The following is an 18790-nucleotide window of genomic DNA, read 5'->3' as shown; positions in this document are numbered from 1 at the left end:
GAAATGGGCATTTTGCCATTGTGGGCGTGAACACTGTTATGATCTGAGGTTGGATCCCAAAACGCAGGCACAAATAAGATTTTAACTCTTTATTCACATAACATCGAGAGGGATAAAATAACTAGACTAGACGAGAAACAATGAGATTGCATCGAGAATCACGAGACGCAAAGCCCCCTTGGGCTGTGGAGATGCACAGAGGAACCGAGGTAATAATCTGACAAACACACACTTCTCGGTTTGGCTTAAATAGATAGTGAAATGATCGGATTGGCTGTGGCTAGACATGTGGGTAACAGGACTGACATGGAATTATCTGATTGGGTGTTGACCAGAAAAAGAGATTAAAGATTCATGACATCACATAGCTCATTACATCACATAGCTAAAACCAGTTGAAACTAGATGCCGATTACATCAGTTCAAAACAACAGTTTACAACAGACACTTGACCTCGCGCTCATGACCCAAACATGACCCTTGCACCACCCAAACTTAACCCTGGCGGGACCAAGTCATGACAAACACAGCCGACTTGGCTACCGGCCAATCAAAGCAGCTCACCTCCTTCCCTTTAAATTCAGCACAGGAGAGGCGTATGGTCTACATGGCAGAGTCTTAACAGGCTGGAGATCAGCACACCCAGAAGTCTATTAGGAACTGCAAGAAGATCTCCACTTGCTGATGATGTAAAGCCGAACTTTGTGTGATCACTGATTGAGGCTGTGATGCATGCTGATATAATATTTATGAATGAAATATGATGACATCCACCACACATATCAGCTGAATCAAATCACCAGGATCAAAGACACCAAATCCAGCTAAATTGAGTTACGTCACTCGTGCCACAACTTAGACCTGGTTTCACCTGGTCAAAAATGTGCTCTATTTTCTGTCAACAAATTGCCAGGTGTGCCAGGGGAATGAAATAGAAATTCTCCTCAGTCCACTGGAATGCAGTGAGGAGCAGTGTGGCCTTTCAATATTTCTATAACACGGTAGACTATACTTACCCTGGCATGAATATACAGATGTGCCTTTTTTTTTTTTAAATGCTGAGTGCACTTTTGGCCTACCAAAATAGTGCCCATTGTATTTGTCCAATTCATTTAGTGCTTGACTTTATCTGCCGTGAAAAAACATTTGAATAAAGAAAGTTAACGGTGGCCTCAGTCTTTCGCTCCAAACTGTCATCACCCAACAAAGACTTGAATTCTAGTCATGCCCTGGAGTGTTTGTTACTTTAGTACAATTATGCAAAAACTACTTGACATTTGAAGAAAAACTTTCTAAGTGAAGATTACATGAATCTTTCAAACATTATGCCGGAGGTGGCTTTCAATGGACATGTACAAGTTGATCTTTGCAGTCTGTATGCAGTAAGTTTATTTCTCACTCAGACACTAAATTGAATAAGAATGCGGTATTGTTACATAACCATTTTTAAGTTCATTAAAATAAAAATAAAAAATAAAAAAAAAATAAAAAAAAATCTTGAAAGGATCACATTTATTTTCTGTTATGTTTAGTGTTTGACTGGTATATGTCATGGTTTGGTTGGATTGTGGTTAGTATTGTTATTGCTTCTTTCATGATTTGAATTTAGTTTGGGTTTTGTTTGAGTTTGTTCTCAAGTTACTTTAATTTCTGTCATGAACTGTGTTTTTTATGTTGTCCTTGTGTGCTTCACTTGTCTCGTCAAGCATTATCATGTCCACCTGTGCTTACCTGACATTCCTTGTGGGTCAACCAATCAGCATCCACAGCCACTTGTGTCTTGCCCAGGTGTGTCTTGTGATGTCATTCAGTGTTTGTTTTGTCTCCTGTTTCTTGTCTGTCTGTCCCCACTTAGTTCAGTCACCTTGACTAGTTACTTAATTTATCGTTTTTTGGTTGTGGACTTTGTTGTTTTTGTGTTACCTGCCAATTCCTGGTTCTCCTCCACATTTTTGGTTTATTAAAGGAAATCTCAATGGACTCCCTACCTGCTGTCTTTGCTTCCCTGCACTTGGGTCCACCTTCCCTCAACACCTCCACGCAAATATAACAGTACCAAAAATCTTGATAATAATATGTTATATGTGACCTCACTAGTCTAAACATGACAGTCTGATTAACATTATGTTTGTGGAATATGAGTTAAGAAGCAAAATGCAGAAGTTTTTTGCCATCTCTGGTGGCGGCCATTTTGCCACTTGCTGTCGAATGAAGATGACGTCAATGTTGTTCAGGTCTCAGGTAACAACCAATCACAGCTTAGCTTCAGAAAACAGGTGAGCTGTGATTGGTCATTGCCTGTTTTCTGAAGCTGAGCTGTGATTGGATGTTACGTCAGACCTGAGCAACATTGATGTCATGTCATCGACAGCAAGTGGCAAAATGGCTGCCCCCTGAGATGAACAAAAATGGCTGGATTTTGCTTCATAACTCTTATTCCACAAGTCTAATCATCAGAATGTCATGTTTAGACTAGTGAGGTTACAAATAACATATTATTTTCAAGAAATGTTCAAGGTTGACTTCTGCTTTAAGAGTCCAGTTAGGCAAAATGTAACGCACAATAATTTATAAATAATAATAATAATAACCATTTATTAGCTCACTGTGTGAGGTTACATGAAAATCACTTTGTTGAGTCGGCTAGGCTCTTTTAATCAACGATTTAATAGTTTATACTAAATTAAAAACAAAATAAAGTATAGCAAAATATAATATGGGAAAGCTTTGTATTTTCCTGCATGTTATGGCAGAAATTACAATTTATTTATTTTTTTATACTGACTGTGGGGCTCACTCAGCAGAGACACTCATGTGGCTGGTAAATAGACCAGTTATGATCCTAATATAGTCGGAGTAGACTATTTGTCAAATGATAAACTTAATTCTCATGGCACCGTGCTGTATTTATGTTAGTGTGTCAGAGGAAATAAACGCAAATGGGAGTCCTGGGATTGACTCAAATTGTGAAGACTTATTGTCTGTTGTCATAAAGTCTGCCATGAGGCCAGTCATGTGGTCGTGAATAAAGTATGTATGTAACGTGTATGCTGTATGTGAGCACTCTGTTTTGCGTATCCCTGAGTGCATTTTCTTCCTCCAGCTCCTCTCTCGCTCATTCATCTGCACTGTCCTTGCAATGCCCTTCTCTTTTTCCTACGCACCATCTCCATTCTCCTGGCCTTACTTCCTCAATCCCCTCCCTCCTCCCCTTTCCACTTTCACTGTTCATTCTCTACTCCACCCTCTCCCCCTTCCTTCCTTTTGCTCTCTAACTTTCTGTACCAGGGGAATAACATGCTTCAGAGCTTTCAGATGAAGACGGAGAGAGTAGCTTCGATCAGAACTGCGCCAGACCTTTTAAGTAAACACTGCAGCAACATTGTCGCACGCACACACATGCAGGAGGAGAACTCACTGACACGAGGTATCCATCCATCCATTTTCTTTACCGCTTATTCCTCACAAGGGTCGCGGGGGGTGCTGGAGCCTATCTTAGCTGGCTCTGGGCAGTAGGCAGGGGACACCCTGGACTGGTTGCCAACCAATCGCAGGGCACACAGAGACGAACAACCATCCACACTCACACGCACACCTAGGGACAATTCGGAGCGCCCAATTAACCTGCCATGCATGTCTTTGGAATGTGGGAGGAGAGCGGAGTACCCGGAGAAGAACTGACACGAGGTATGACGCTCAAATGTAGACGTGCCCGCATACATACTGGGAGTTGTGCAAACGGGGGTTGAATGAGAACCACATAGGAAAAATCACCGACAAGAGCCAGAGTGCAGGGCAGACAGTACAGAGGCAGAGAGATGAAACAAGCTGTCAGAGAGCAAAACTTGCAGCAGATTAGACGAGAAAGAGGGAAGAGAGGGCGCACCGGGCAAAGCAAACAGAAAAAGACAAAAGGCTTGCTCGAGAGGAGAATATGAGGAGGAATAAAACAAGGTAAACACTCGTCGTCGGGTTTGATCGAGGTAGGGAGGCAGACAGAGGAAAGGGGATGTAATGGGGATGGAAAATTGGACATGAAAGCCCGCAGACCGACGGAGGGATGAACCGACAGAGACACAGAAAGGGTTCGTTGGCTAAATGGGTCTGCTTGATAATTGTGCTCTGTGACAGCTGACAGTTGTGCCACTTAATTAAAGCCAAGCAGGAAATGACTATTTATAGAGGCTCCATCCCATCAGCACTAAATGACATGGTGTTTTATTTCCCTGCATCCGACTGGCTGCAAAATGCTGACTTTATTTAATTCGATAAGTGTCTGTGTGGGTGCTTGTGCAGTGATGGCAAAGTGTCTTTGTGTGTGTGTGCGTCAATGTTGGCAAGAAATATGCAGGAAAGCGGGTATAAGCGCGCAGGAGAGGTATTTAAAATGAGCCTATACATTTGCCCAAGGCAATTGATCAAAAGCACTACATCCATTAAACACATTGACAACTTCGCTCGCACACAAACAAGCGCCACTTACAGGCCCGTCGCACAACAATGCACACTTTGACAGCATTCTGTGCGACAGTTTTGAAATGTCAGCCTCAACAGTCTGACCTCCAGGAGCAGATGAATGGATGCGTGAGGATGCACAGCCACTGGTAATGAAAAGTAGAAGCGCCAGCCCGTGCTTCTTCAACAATGCGTCCGGGTGGCCTCGTAATTAAAGAATTTGCGAGCAAAACTCTTGAGGCTAACTGTGACTCACGCAACATTATGCCATTTGAACACAGCGCGCTAGCTCATCAGCTCCACTCTCTATTGACACTCCACTGGCATAAACAGCTGGGCTTACAAGTGTGCCAGGCTGATATTAAACGGGAGCATGCGTGTAAACTGCTGCTGATTGCTCGGTGCAGATTTGTAATTGTTGTGTCATTACAATACAAGCGTTCACAATGGTGACGATGACTCATCTCCGTATCAAGGTCGGGGCCGCTGGTTTTCCTCACAGGGAAAAAGAAATCTATTTCTTTAACCTATCCCTGAGGAACAACGGTCACCTAGGAACTGATCTTGAGTCAGCCTTGGTCAAGAGAACTTGCTGAAAATGCTTGTTTTGATTAAACGTGAAAGCCACCAGGCTCCAAAAGGCTTCTAGTTGAGAATTTAGAGCTGAGGTTCTTCTTGTTGTGAGGTGACGCTGATCCAGCACACCACCTCTTAAAATCTGAATTTAATTAACCAGTATTTGAATTCATTGCAATAGCTCAATCAATGACAAATAAACCTGAATTTGTGGTTATGCTATGGTTTAGGCAAAATTGCTTAAAGGTGAAGTCAACCCATTTTTTCCACAATAATATGTTCAGTGCAGCCCCACTGCTCCATATGTTATTCTGGTTAAAATATTGCGTTAGTGCAGTGCTTATCAAATATTTTCTGTCATGCCCCCCCCTCCAGTAAGAAGTAAACATTTAGCCCCCCCCACCCCGCGACTATAAATAGTATCATTTCTCTATAAAATTGTTATAAGCACATCTCTGCATAACACTGTATCTGTATTAACGTATAAGAGAATAAAAAAAGAAAGAAATATGGAACAAATTACAACAAAGAATAGCTTTATTAACTGTAACAGAAAAGATTTAAAGTGCATCTGAAATTCAAAAATAAAATTTAAAATAAAATAAAATTAAATCTTTAATTAAACTATAAACATTTTTTGAGTGACCATGTCAAACCACATGATACAGAAAAATAAAATTACATAAAATCAATAAATAATCATGCATTCAAACTGATCACCAACATAAACTCAGGAGCACAATATTAAAAAAAAACTAAAAAAAAACTTTAACCTGCAAAACAAAAATATATATAAAATAATTCAAAGTGCACATGTTCAGTGCAAACAAAACCCCTACAGCCAATAATGAGAGCGCCACTGCCCCCTAATGTAGTGGAGGTGCAATTGCACTTTATTCTAAGACAGTAAAAAAAATTAAAATAAAAAAAGTAAAAAAGCATGTTCGCCGAGGTCAAACGCGTCCCCCTTCACGGAGCCTCACGCCCCCCTGGGGGGGGGGCCGCCCCACTATTTGAGAAGTACTGCGTTAGTGCAATATGAGTTAAGCAGCAAAATCCATCCGTCGTTTTGCCACAATGTTGCTCAGGTCTCAGGTGACAACCAATCACAGCATAGCTTCAAAAAACAGGTGAACTCTGATTGGCTGTTGCCTCAGACCTGGGCAACTGTGATGTCACTTTCAATTGACAGCTAGTGGCAAAATGGCCGCCTCCTGAGATAATTAAAAACGGCTGGATTGTGCTTCATAACTCATATTCCACAAATGTAATATCAATCAGAATGTCATGTTTAGACTAGTAAGGTCACATATATTATAATTGTCAAGAAATGTTTAAGGCTGACTTCCTCTTTAGCTAATTCACAAAACACTGTGAAGTAGGAGGCTGTGATCCAAGAATTCATTAAATATTTGTGCATACCAAGGATTTTTTCCCCCTCCGTTTTTGCTAAGCTTGCATTTTTCAACACGCCTAATCCCTAATTTCTCAGTGAATAATGCATGAATCTTAACAACAAAATTGGTTGTTATCTTTGAAGGAGCAAAATTTGGTGGTGATCCAAATTTGGAGTGTTTGCCCTTGGCAGAGGTCTGTGCTCAACTGGCTGCTATTGTAGTTCCAAAATTCCATATTGATGCATAATGATGCTGTTATTGATGAGATGTCTTCATCACTGGAAACAAAACATTGACACGAGGCCGCTTAATGTCTTAGTCATTGGGAGAAAACTAGATGCATTAGTTTCAAACTTTTATACCATTACATCACCACTAAGACAGTAAAAAACTATTAAATATATATATATATTTTTTTTATAAAAGGGTTGAAAGTGTATGCCTATGAACATATCAAAACAAATGTATTGGGTATCCGTTTTGATCCTTTTATCATATTTGGGGGTAATAAGCCAATATTTTTTGCAAAAAGCAAAGTGCAACTCCTTAAACTACTGCCAGTGTTGGCACATGAAGACCTGACAACAAATCCAGAACCAGACATGTACGTCCCTGCTGGATTCATGCATACTAAAAATTAATCCTTTCCTGCTGGATTTAGCCTTCTGGACTTTCTTCCTCTCGGTGGATCGTATGTGTTTCCGTGAAGGTTTGAGCTCATTCCAAGACTTTTACCTCACAATTCTTAGGTGCTCACATATTTCGGTTTGGCATTTAACCAATAGAATAATGAAAAATAAGATGTAAACCAGGCGAGAACATGTTCTCTGGTGTCCTTTGGAATAAAACATTGATCAATATATTGCTTGATAACAGTCTGGAGGAGGTTTGTATTTGTTTCTTATTACTGTTTTATGTCTTCTTTTTTTTTCCAATTCCAGTTGGGATCTGAAACTGAATGTGTCAACAACAATCTAGATGTATTATAATTTGGCATGCATTGCCTAGCTGTACAATTATAGAAATTGGTTTAAATAGGGTGACCAGACGTCGCGATTTAAATGAGACACTAACCTAACCTTTTGAGCTTTGTATCCTTAGTCCAGATTTCGCCAGTCCCATTCTTTTTGTCTCACTTTTATACAGATCCCATTTATGCATCCCAGTCAACAAGCCAAATGTTTGTGCCATGTGTATGTCAATCACACTATTGTTGTTAACAACTCCGACGCTAAACTAATTAAAAAACATTTAACGGTTAAATTCCTTCCTATTATTCTCTCACTTTCATTCCGCATCTAATTTCTAACTGGCATGTTTTGGCCATACTGGAACTATAACTACTAGTTAAATTAATAACACAACCACCAGATTGACTAGTAATTACATTTATTATATGTAATTCCTGTTGAAAATGTATTGTATTGGACTACATGATTCAGCAAAATTGTTGTGTCCCGCTGTTTTATTTGGAAAAGCTGGTCTCCCTAATGAAACCTTGAAATGCCTTTCCTCACAGGGTTCTTCTGTGCCCCACCATGTTGTGGTTTGGAGGGAGGAGTGGCTTTTTCTTTTTCTTGTATTATGGATGTTTTAATTGTTTAGCACTTTGAGTTGAATTTGAATGTATGAAAGGTCTTTCATATGAAATTTATTTGAAACAAAGAGCTGTGCTTTACTCACTTAGCAGTTCATTTACTAAGTGTAAGCATAAATAGTGAAAATCCATTTGACAGTTTCAAAATGTAGGATCTATATTTATAGATTTTGTGTTAGCAGCATAGGCAATAACCCAGAGATGGAGCGATGACGTCTACTGACACCAGATAGTAAAAATAATTACAGTATAAGTAAAAGTGTTTTTTTTTTTTATGTGTCTGTCTCTTACTGCACCAAGAAGCACCTCCCTGCTAAATGTCTTTTTAACATCTGTTTCATCTCTTGAGTTCTATAGTGATCTCTTTTTGTCGCACTTGTCGTCGTTTGTTTGATCTGTCGAGATGTCAGTACGGTATTGTGATCAACACCTGCTTATTTGAGTTTAGCCTCCACCTTTCATATTTGAGATGTCACCCAGTTGTTGTTGTTTTTTTTGGTGTGGGGGGGGGGGGGGGTGTTGTTGTCTTCCCCCAACTATTTATCTTCCCTCACGTCTTTTTGTTTTTACTCCTTGAACTTGAACTGCTGCTGTGCTGTGTTTGCGGCCACCCTTCTCTTAATGGCAGCACTCCTCTGTCTCTGTCTCTCTCTCTCTCTCTCTCTCCCTCTGCACCTGGATGTGTCCCATGGCAGTGCTGGCAAAGCAGAGAGCAGAAGAGACAGTGTTAAACATTGCTTCTGCCAAAACATCCAGCACAGCAAGCTGCAGTGTGTTTACTCCCACATCCGCGGGAGGAGGCACATTATTTGTGACTCTGTGCATGTTTTGCTGCAGGTGTGTATTACTCACATGCATACAATGAAGGTTGGACGTCTACAAATGTATTCAAACCATACACTGCCAAGTTCTGATGCGGCATCGCTTGAAAACTGGGAGCAGCGATACACTGAGCTTGTTAAACGGAGTCACTCCCCTGGCTTTGAACGCCGACAGCCGTTGCTGTTGACGCCACACGGAGCCGGCCGTCAGCATCTTGACTGGCAAATCAAAGGCATGTACCGCCAAGTGCTGTAATGCAGATACATTTCATACCAAATTGCTATGCTCCATTTTGCTAAACCCTGCTCGGCACATGGTGACAAAATTCTTCTTAAAGCTGCCTGAAAGTGACTCGACTGAAGGCTCCAAGAAAGTGCTCCATTTATTTATTTATTTTCCTAAATTCAAAATTTTTGGCAACTGCGAGTTTTTCTGATTTACAGTTAAATTACCAGCAGATACTTTTGCTGTTGGGCTTCACCTACAGTTGGAAAGTGTAACAATATTTTTAAGCTCTGTGGAATGTAAAAATCAACATGCATTTGTCAACTAATGAAGACATGGTCGCAAACTAAAGAAGCCAAGTTAATGAGTTTTGTAGTGCGAGTTGCCAACCTGCTAAATCTTGGACTTATTACACACTCGAGGTCTCTTCCACAAGTCCATTATTGAGCATGTTTTACTCTTTCGGACCACCATTCACAAACTTGATGCAGCAATGCAGAAGTAATATATCCTTGGAAAGAAGTAGGATATAGATAACAATTCATCACAGGTGCTCTTCAAATTTGATGGGCAAAAAATGTTGACATAAAATCCTTTTTAATTAAGCGATGAACCATAATTAATCAAAATTCTAAGATGTGGTTAATCTGATTAAAAAATGTCATCGTTTGACAGCTCATATATATATATATATATATATATATATATATATATATATATATATATATATATATATATATATATATATATATATATATATATATATATATATATATATATACATATATGCTTTGACTTTTGCCACCATGTGCAACTGAGATCACAATGAACAGTGTCCTGCTGAGCTACCATTATTATCAACAACCAAGTTCAGAATTTGGGGTCACCATGGAAACAGAGACCTTATTTTCAGTATTACAAGCCAGCTTTAAGTTTCAGGTGCAAGGTGCAGGGGTATGACAAAGATGAAATCATGCTGCATATTGGTTAATATCCAAATATCGTTGACCGTTAATTTGAACTTTAAGTCGCCTCAAAAAGTCCGAGTGAGACCTCACAAAGTCGCCATGCATCAGCGGTCATGAGCTGTTTCTTTGATGGCACATATCGCCATATTTCAGCAGTTGATTAAAATTCTGCCTGAATGTTCCCGCTTGTTATGATGCATAGTGACTGGAGGTCGCAACCTTGGTGAATGACTGCAGTGCTGTCGAACTACATGGGGATTTGTTTGTGCAAGTGTGGCTGTGTGCACATTAAAAGCATCCTCACAGGCTGCTCTCACTACATGTACAGTATACAGCACACAGGCTACTGCTATTAATACCCATTCAGCCTCCATCGTGCAAATCACCTGCTTACTGAAGGGTGGTGGAGGTGCTGGTGGAAGCAAGTGTGGGAGAATGCTTGTGATTTGATTAGTGGAAGAGTAAAAGGGTGGAGGGAGGTAGAGGGTGCATCTGCATTAAAAGGGTGGAGGGATGATTCTACGCCAAGTCGCGGGGATTCGGTGGGAGGAGGGGGCAGGAGCGAGCGGGGGCAAAAATTGAGGGGGATTAAATTCCTCCCGGGATGCAAAAAGAGAGGAAACACTTAAGATGACTCTATTCATCACAATCACTGCTACAAAAGAGAGGGAAGCAGAAAAAAAACGAATGGGAGAGATGCAGGAAAGAATAAGTAGCGCCATGCATTAGCAGGAGTGGAATAAGAGACTGAATATACTGACTTAGACAATCACAATTCACTATCAGAGCTGTATCGAAAATTCAACTGTTACAAAGATAATAATGCTCAGTTCTTATTTTAAATTATGAATTAAATATGCAATTCCATATTGGTTTTAGTAATGGTAGAATGAATCTCTCCTTTGTCCATGGCATTGTCCTATTTTGGCAGAACAATGCCGCCTCCATTGCAATGCTGTGCGTGGATGTTGCTCAAGTTCCCACAGCTGACGTCATGTTGTGCTTCAGACAAACTGGTGTAGACTGAAGCCTCTTTCACACTGCCTTCACGGCAAATTGGCGCATCAGACAGAAATTCACTCAGCGTGGACATCACTTTATGGCCACACGGATATTCAGGCTGTCCACACATCTTTTCAAAAATGCATATTTTACCCGCTTAAGTTTAGTAGAGACGTTGAATGACTTCAACTATTCATCCCTGATGTTAAATCAGAAGCTTGGAAATTTAAAGGTCAACTTCTCACCCATGTATTGGTACCTTACACACAGCTCAATAAGCTGGGAAAAAGCAGACATTCATATGAGCACCACCTTTGATAGATGCAGCCAAGTAGTGCACTCACAATTGCTTCTAGATCCATTTATTTTCATTAACAATCAATTCCACTTAACTCAATTCTCCATGATCAATGATAATAGATACGGTAATGGCAAAGATTTAAGCAAATCTCTTTGTTCGCTAGATCCACTGCAGTTATCCACCATATAAAACAAAAATTATGTTGTCTTTCTGAAAGTGTGAATCTAAATATTAGATTTTTTAAATACAGCTCTTTCAGCTGCATATGTACCTAATAGTGTCTGTTTCTGTAATAATTTGGGTTATTCAAGATGCCAGCACAAAATGAAATAAAAATCATAAGCGTCTGTTTTCCTCCATCTGGAAAACAGTTCTTCAAAAAAAAAAAAAGAATAAATAAATAAAAGAAATCATAAAAAGATGAAACAGACAAATAATGTTGCTTAGTTTGTGTATTCATCCACAAGCCTTTTGTGTTCCTGTTATGACCTGCTGGTGCATTTTAATGATTATGGCAATTGTGTTGCTTGTTACTGAGAACAGAATAAAAGACCTGTTTACATGTCAGTCATGCTTTTTGCTTCATAAGAACGATGTTACTATGGCAATAATAATGGCATTTGCCTAGCTGTGGTCTCAAGGTTGCTAAAATCTAAGTAGCCGTATGCCACTTTGTAGGTTTTCCGATCAAAAACAGCCAAGCCAAGAGAAATTATAAATGATGAGTTGGAAGGGCAAAGCGCTAAAAAGGAAAAATGAAATGTAAAATTCATCCGCTTCCTTTCACTGACGATAATCGTTGTGTCCCAACAAAATACCGCACATTCTCTCATACTGCGGCTTTTGAAATGTTCCTATCTGATGGGCCACACAATCTATGGGCAGCAGGACATTCAAGTCAAAGTTAAATTAAGTCTTTAGAAACTCTATTGAACCAGATTCAATGTCGCGGGAGCGCTGCCTCACACGGTGAAAAAAATAAAATAAAAATGACAAGCAGGTGACAAGGTTCATCCAACCAATCGTCGATTTGCTTTATTAAAAATGTACCAAGGACAAACGAAGGACCGGGCTTTGGATCTCTACGGAGAGCATGTGAACTCTAAAAGGCACGTTATGTCTTTCTTACTTTTGGATAGCACAAAACCCAGGGCGCACATGCTGACACACACAAACAGAAGAGAGGCAAAACTGTCTGAACACACATTCTTTGAGAGGCAAAATGTGCCAAAGAGAGTTGCAGATGAAAAAGAGGTTAGGGAGGCAAAGGCGGCACGAGTCCCTGAGAGAGACTGAAAATCGACACAGCGAAGAGCAAGGGAGACCCAAAGTCAACCAGGGGACGTGAGGGGAGGGGATGGGAAACGATGGAGTTCTGCAGAGGTTAATTGGAGGTTGCCGTGCAATGATATGATTCAGGGAGATCATTAGCATTCCACAGCTAAATATTAATGACGCCAGCGCTCGACTTGAGCTGCGGGAACACGACGCTCCTGCAGGTGAGCCCTACAGACCCAGTCAGAAGAATCCAAATGCAGAGTTTGCCGCACTTGGAACTATCAGCTATGAATGTTTTACATTGGCATTAACATAATTTGATAAAGTTTTTTTTTTTTTTTTTTTTTTTTGAATGTCATTTAAATGAAAGTCTTTTCAAGATACAGTTGATGAAAACAAGATTGATTTTCTTCATTTGTATGTAAATCAAGTCAGGCTTCAGAATGTTTAGTTTTTGTTTAGAGACATTTTTATTGCAACTTTATTATTTATATGATTCCTTGTATTCTTAAGTTTATACCAAATGGGAAGATGTGATACCTTATATGACTGTTTACAAAAACAAATAAATAACCGTATGGATGGGTCGATAATTAAAGCCCAATAGCCACTCTGCACTCCAATGGTTCAAACTAAATCACAAGAAAGACAAATTCCAAAAAGTCAAACAAGTGTCCTCAACAATAAAGGGCAAGATGGGATGATGAAAAAAGAAACCTTAACTTCCTTCAGCTAATCGCCTTCCACTTTGTGTGTGTTTTAGTGTGTATACCCTTTTACAAGGTTATCAAGGATGATAAGCCAAAGAAAAAATGGTAATGATGATGATAAGACGTAAGTGCAGAAAGTAGTTATACTCAAAGACACGCCTCTCCAGGTTGTTTTCATTGATTTGAAGTTTTATTAATAACAGCTAACTTTGTTGTTACACTGCATGACTTGAAAACTTACATGGACAGTATTGTAGTTGTAGGTTTAGGATGATGAATGGAAAAGATTAATTCTATATTATACCGAATGGAGGGAATTTGAAATAAAAGTTGTTGAGTCAGATCATCATATTTCATTTCAAATTTGATTATGTAACTCATGATGGCCACAGCAGAATAAATCGAACAATTTTGTCAGGCAATTTACAGATAAATGCATCCAAACCAATTGGGAGAGAAATTTATAATAATAATGCAGCAAGATAATGACCCAAAACACACTGCCAGCATAGCAAAAGACTTCATCGGGGGTGAGAAAGTGGAAGGTCTTAGACTGGCCAAGTCAATCACCAGACCTTAACCCAATAGAGCATGCATTTTACCAATTGTTGGAAAATTTTGAGATTCTTTTTTTTTTTGGGGGGGGGGTTTAGAGAGTTAAAAAAAAAAATCATTTCCTGCAAGAATACTAATCAGGATAATTCAAAATTATCCCAGTCTGTCTTCTTTAAAAGAGTCCAGCGTCTTTCTCAAGTTCTTAATTGTCTTGTATAATCTGCTGGTGGAAGTTACTTCGACTGGTCATCCCAACGAGTCCCGTTGACCAGATCCAAAGGTTTGATCAATACCTTGTCGATTGGTTGGATTGGTTGTTCGCCTGGAAGACATATTTGCACAAACGAGCTCCCAGTGTCTAAAGTAATGTCATAAATACAGTTGCAATTTACTTCTGCAAGAAATTGTCAAGGGTTGACCTGCATCGACGGTGCAATGTTTTTGAAAGTGATCAATCATTAACTTTTTAGAGCCATATTGTATATTAATGTTATAAAAATGTAAGTAATATGCCATATTTTCAACACCTCATGAAAAGGAGACTGAAGGGGGAAACCCGCAGAAACAGACAAGAACTGAAAGAGGCTGCAGCAAAGGCCCGGAAATCATTTTGAATGAAGAATTCTAGATGTAAATACTAGTGTTGTTCCGATACCGATACTGGTATCGGCAGAGGTGCCGATACTGCATTAAAACAGTGGTATCGGTATCGGTGACTACTCACAAGTAACATGCCGATACCATTAATTCCAACGCTAATATAGGATTTTGGATGCAGCATCTTGTGTCTTGCTGGTGCATGACATTCACTGGCATGTGACATGTTTACTGCATGCCGATCTAAGATATCCTATTGGCCCTTGAATGCTCTGAACCAATGTCAGGACAGCTTTTTCTTATTGAGGAAAAAAAAAAAAAACCTTAAGTATCGGTATGGTATCGGTAAGCGGCCGATACTGCAAAACTGGGTATCGGTATCGGGAGCCAAAAAACGTTATCGGAACAACACTAGTAAATACCATGAAATAGAAACTGGAATTCTGAACTTTTGTCTCACATTCATCTTTTTGATCTGAAACCCAAATGTCTTCAATATACAACAAAAACAAATGAATTGACCTTTCCATTCCAAATTCTTTTGGAACTGTGAATAAGTTCAACTGATGATTGTCTCAAAGGAATCTCATGAATGATGCATGGACATTCTTAACACCCTTAATGTTCCTAAATATGGTTCCTTGCCTATTAAAATGTTAATCAAGTAACAATGCGGCAAGTTATCCACACCATCCTCCATTAGTATGAAAAGAACAGATATGAGGTTACGCTTTGAACATGCTGATGCAGTTCATGGTGGATATTGAGCTGAATGGCCCTCAGTGGCACTGACAGACACAGTAATTAATCATAAGCACCATGATCAAAGTAACCCACTAAAAACTCTTCCAGATGGGAATACCACACTTAGCGTTGCGCTTACGTGACCGGACAATGACATGCTGCATGTTCACCTGCACACTCGTGTCCACAAGTAAACCCTCGTTCGCACGCACCAACCCGCCCCTTGCTCTGTGGCTTATTTATCGCCATAGATTGCAGCTTGGGCATTCTGAGTGCATCAGGAGACATCCGAAAGGAAGTAAGTGGCTTTGAAATCCACAATGGCGCGGTATTAAAGAATTTCTCCTATTAGTGAGCTGGCAAATGCTCACTGGAATGGAGACAGCTTACATGAATCACAGAGACATTCATTGTGAGTGTGTGTGTATATGCGCAAGCGTGTGTGTGTGAGGATGGGGTCTATTTCAAAAAGGGGGATATAGGAGGATGGGAGGAAGAATTAAAGAGGGAAAAAAGGCATTACTCTTGAGGTGGCAACACAAGAGCACATCTACAAAACTATTAATCTCTGCCTCTGCACTACCCCCATACATCCCAAAATCTCCTCTCTTTCGCTTTGCAACTCTTCTTCTCGTTTCTCCAGAGCCCCCCATTGCATTTATTTCATTAATCCAACTTTCCCATCTCTTGCTCCCTGCTAGCCATCCCCTTATTCTGCCCTCCACCCGCCCTCTAGCTCCCTTTGTCTCCATCATGACTTCCCTCACTTAGTTACACTTGCGTCTTCTTCATCTTCCTGCATTTTTTGTATTCTGGTCTCTTGGTTTAATCTGGGTTTTTGGCAATATTTCATTTTTACATTCAACCCCCACCTGCCTCTCTCACCAACTGCCATCGGAGATTGCAGCCAATATGTGGTCGGCTCGTCCCAGCCGCAGTCCAGCCATTGTTGTACCATCACACCTTTTTTTCACTCTGCTGAAAATGTGCCCCTTACACACACACACTCTAGTCGAATTTCCACCAAGTGGTACGCGTCAGCACAAGTCGCAACACTTTTATAATCTTAATTTTTAAATTGCATATTATTTACTTAATGGCAACTTGTGTTTAGGTTGCTGATGTTCTTAGTTACCATTGCTTATTTGCACATGTGCATTTTCTTTTTTATGGCAATAGGATTCATGTACAAGTGTGATGTTTCATTTTATTTTATTTTTGTATTTAGTCTGGGTTTTAGTTTTTGTTTTTGTTTTTTATTATGTGTAATATTATTTTGTCAATGTGTGCTTTGTTCTTTATGTGGTCCTGCTAGTGTTGCTAACCTGGTGACTTTCTTGCTAGCTCTGGCCACTTTTTTTTTTCTTTTTTGCCAAAAGCGACTAGCGACAAATCTAGCAACTTTTCCTTGTGTTTTTTTTTTCCCCTCACATTTTGCCTGTCCCACATTATTCCTCTCTCCTACAGTGTCTATTACCGTATTTTCCGCACTATAAGGCGCACCTCATTATAAGGTGCACCTTCAATGTATGAAATATTTTCAAACTTTTTCCATATATAAGGCGCACTATAAGGCATTAAAAGTCACACCTTCAATGAATGACATATTTTAAAACTTTTTTCATATATAAGGCGCTACAGTAGAGTCTGGGGTTACGTTATGCATCCATTAGATGGTGCTGCGCTAAAGGGAATGTCAACAAAACAGTCAGATAGGTCAGTCAAACTTTATTAATAGATTACAAACCAGCTTTCTGACAACTCCATTCACTCCCAAAATGAATAAACAGCTGTTTTATTATTTTCTCTGAGGTAAAGTATTAGTATTAGCTAGCGATCCAAGATGGCAGGATTTCTGCGCATGCACGTCACCGATCGCGCAGGGTCACCGATAGCGTCTTGACAGCAGGACCTATTGCGGCTCAATATTGATCCATATATAAGGCGCACTGGATTATAAGGCGCATGGTCAGCTTTTCAAAAAAATTGAAGGCTTTTAGGTGCGACTTATAGTGCGGAAAATACGGTACTATATTACATGAAAAAGGCCAACTATGCAAATTAGGTAATGACATCGTTTCATTACATTTAGCTACTTTCACAACAACCAAGAGCTGCTTCCCATGCTGGGGAATTGGCAATACTGGCTCCTACTGAAACATTAAATTCCCTTTAGGAGACAATAAAGAGTTTACTATTCAGTTAACCTTCTACACAGCAAAATGGGAAGTGTTAATTCAACACCCACATAGTTCAATTTAACATTTCAAAAGTGCCTATATTGGTCCACAAAATGGATGGATGAATAGCTAAATATAGTTAAAACAACACTTTTGAAAGTGTTTTTACACTGAGATTGAGTTAAAACAACTATGATTGTGGTTCAAATTTAACACGAGTCAACACTGGTCAGTGTTGATTTTCCACTACACTAGCAAATGTGTCAATTTAACCCTGACATTTTAACACTACAATTTTTGCTGTGTTGCAAACCAACAAAGTACCGCAAAGTAGGATGTTTTAAATGGAAACACAGTAACATAAACCATCAAACTGAAACAACCAATTTAAAGTTTGGGAATAGATGAAGTGAAAACGGGTGTTTTAGTAGTCTTTGACACAGCTTTGTTTTCGAGTGAATAGAAGTGATTTTGTTTTTGTTTTTGTTTTGTTTTTTTGTTTTTTTTGTTGTTTTGTTTGTATTTATTTATTTATTTATTTTATTTATTTATTTATTTATTTATTTTTAAGAGCTCAGAATTGTTCATTCGGTAGTCTTTTTTTCTTAAAAAAAAAAAAAGAAAAAAAAAAAGAAGTGATTTTGGTCGTGTCTGTTTGTTTACACGACCGCAGCAAAAAAAATGAATATTAGTCATTTTTATGTAAATGTGAAAAAATGGAATCTGTGATATATAACAAGTGGAGCAACATCGACCTACTGGAACTGAAAAAGACTGAATTTAAAAAGAAGATACTTGCAAATTAAAGAAGTTTTTTAGAGATTGTTTTTTGAACATTCATATAGTGTAGTGTGTCTTTCTGGAGGGATGTTTCCAACTACTGGCCTGGCATGCACACGTTTCTTATGTCTAAGCAAATCTTAAAAAAATATATATACGCAGTAACTTTTCCTCTCTGCAGTTGTAGCTGCAGTGGTTTTGGCTCAGTGGCTGCACGGAGCTCGAAACACCGCACTCCCTCTTTTCTTTTCACCTCCTTCTGTGCTTCACAAGCTGCCCTTACCCATCCAATCGCCCCACCTTTTCAACATCATTACCCTACTCTTCTCTGCGCTTTTATTATCCTGCTCCACAATCAGCATGCTGTTTTTTGTTTTTTTTAACTGTACATCCAGATGTCACCTCCTGTAGATCCTCCACTGCGCTTCACTCCTACCATGCAACCTGAGCATCACCCTTCAAGGCCTACCTAACCTTAGCCATTGTCTGTGAAGAAGTGCATGCCTCCTTAATTTTCTCACTCCGCACCACTAGTCATTGTCACACGCGCACACACTCTGGCATTCATCCTCATCATGTCCCTTTCGCACTTCGCTAATCACA

This window comes from Festucalex cinctus, chromosome 6 (assembly GCF_051991245.1).
Source record: "Festucalex cinctus isolate MCC-2025b chromosome 6, RoL_Fcin_1.0, whole genome shotgun sequence".
Lineage (NCBI taxonomy): Eukaryota > Metazoa > Chordata > Actinopteri > Syngnathiformes > Syngnathidae > Festucalex > Festucalex cinctus.
The sequence above is the reverse complement of the archived record's forward strand: the minus strand, read 5'-3'. Positions refer to the sequence as shown.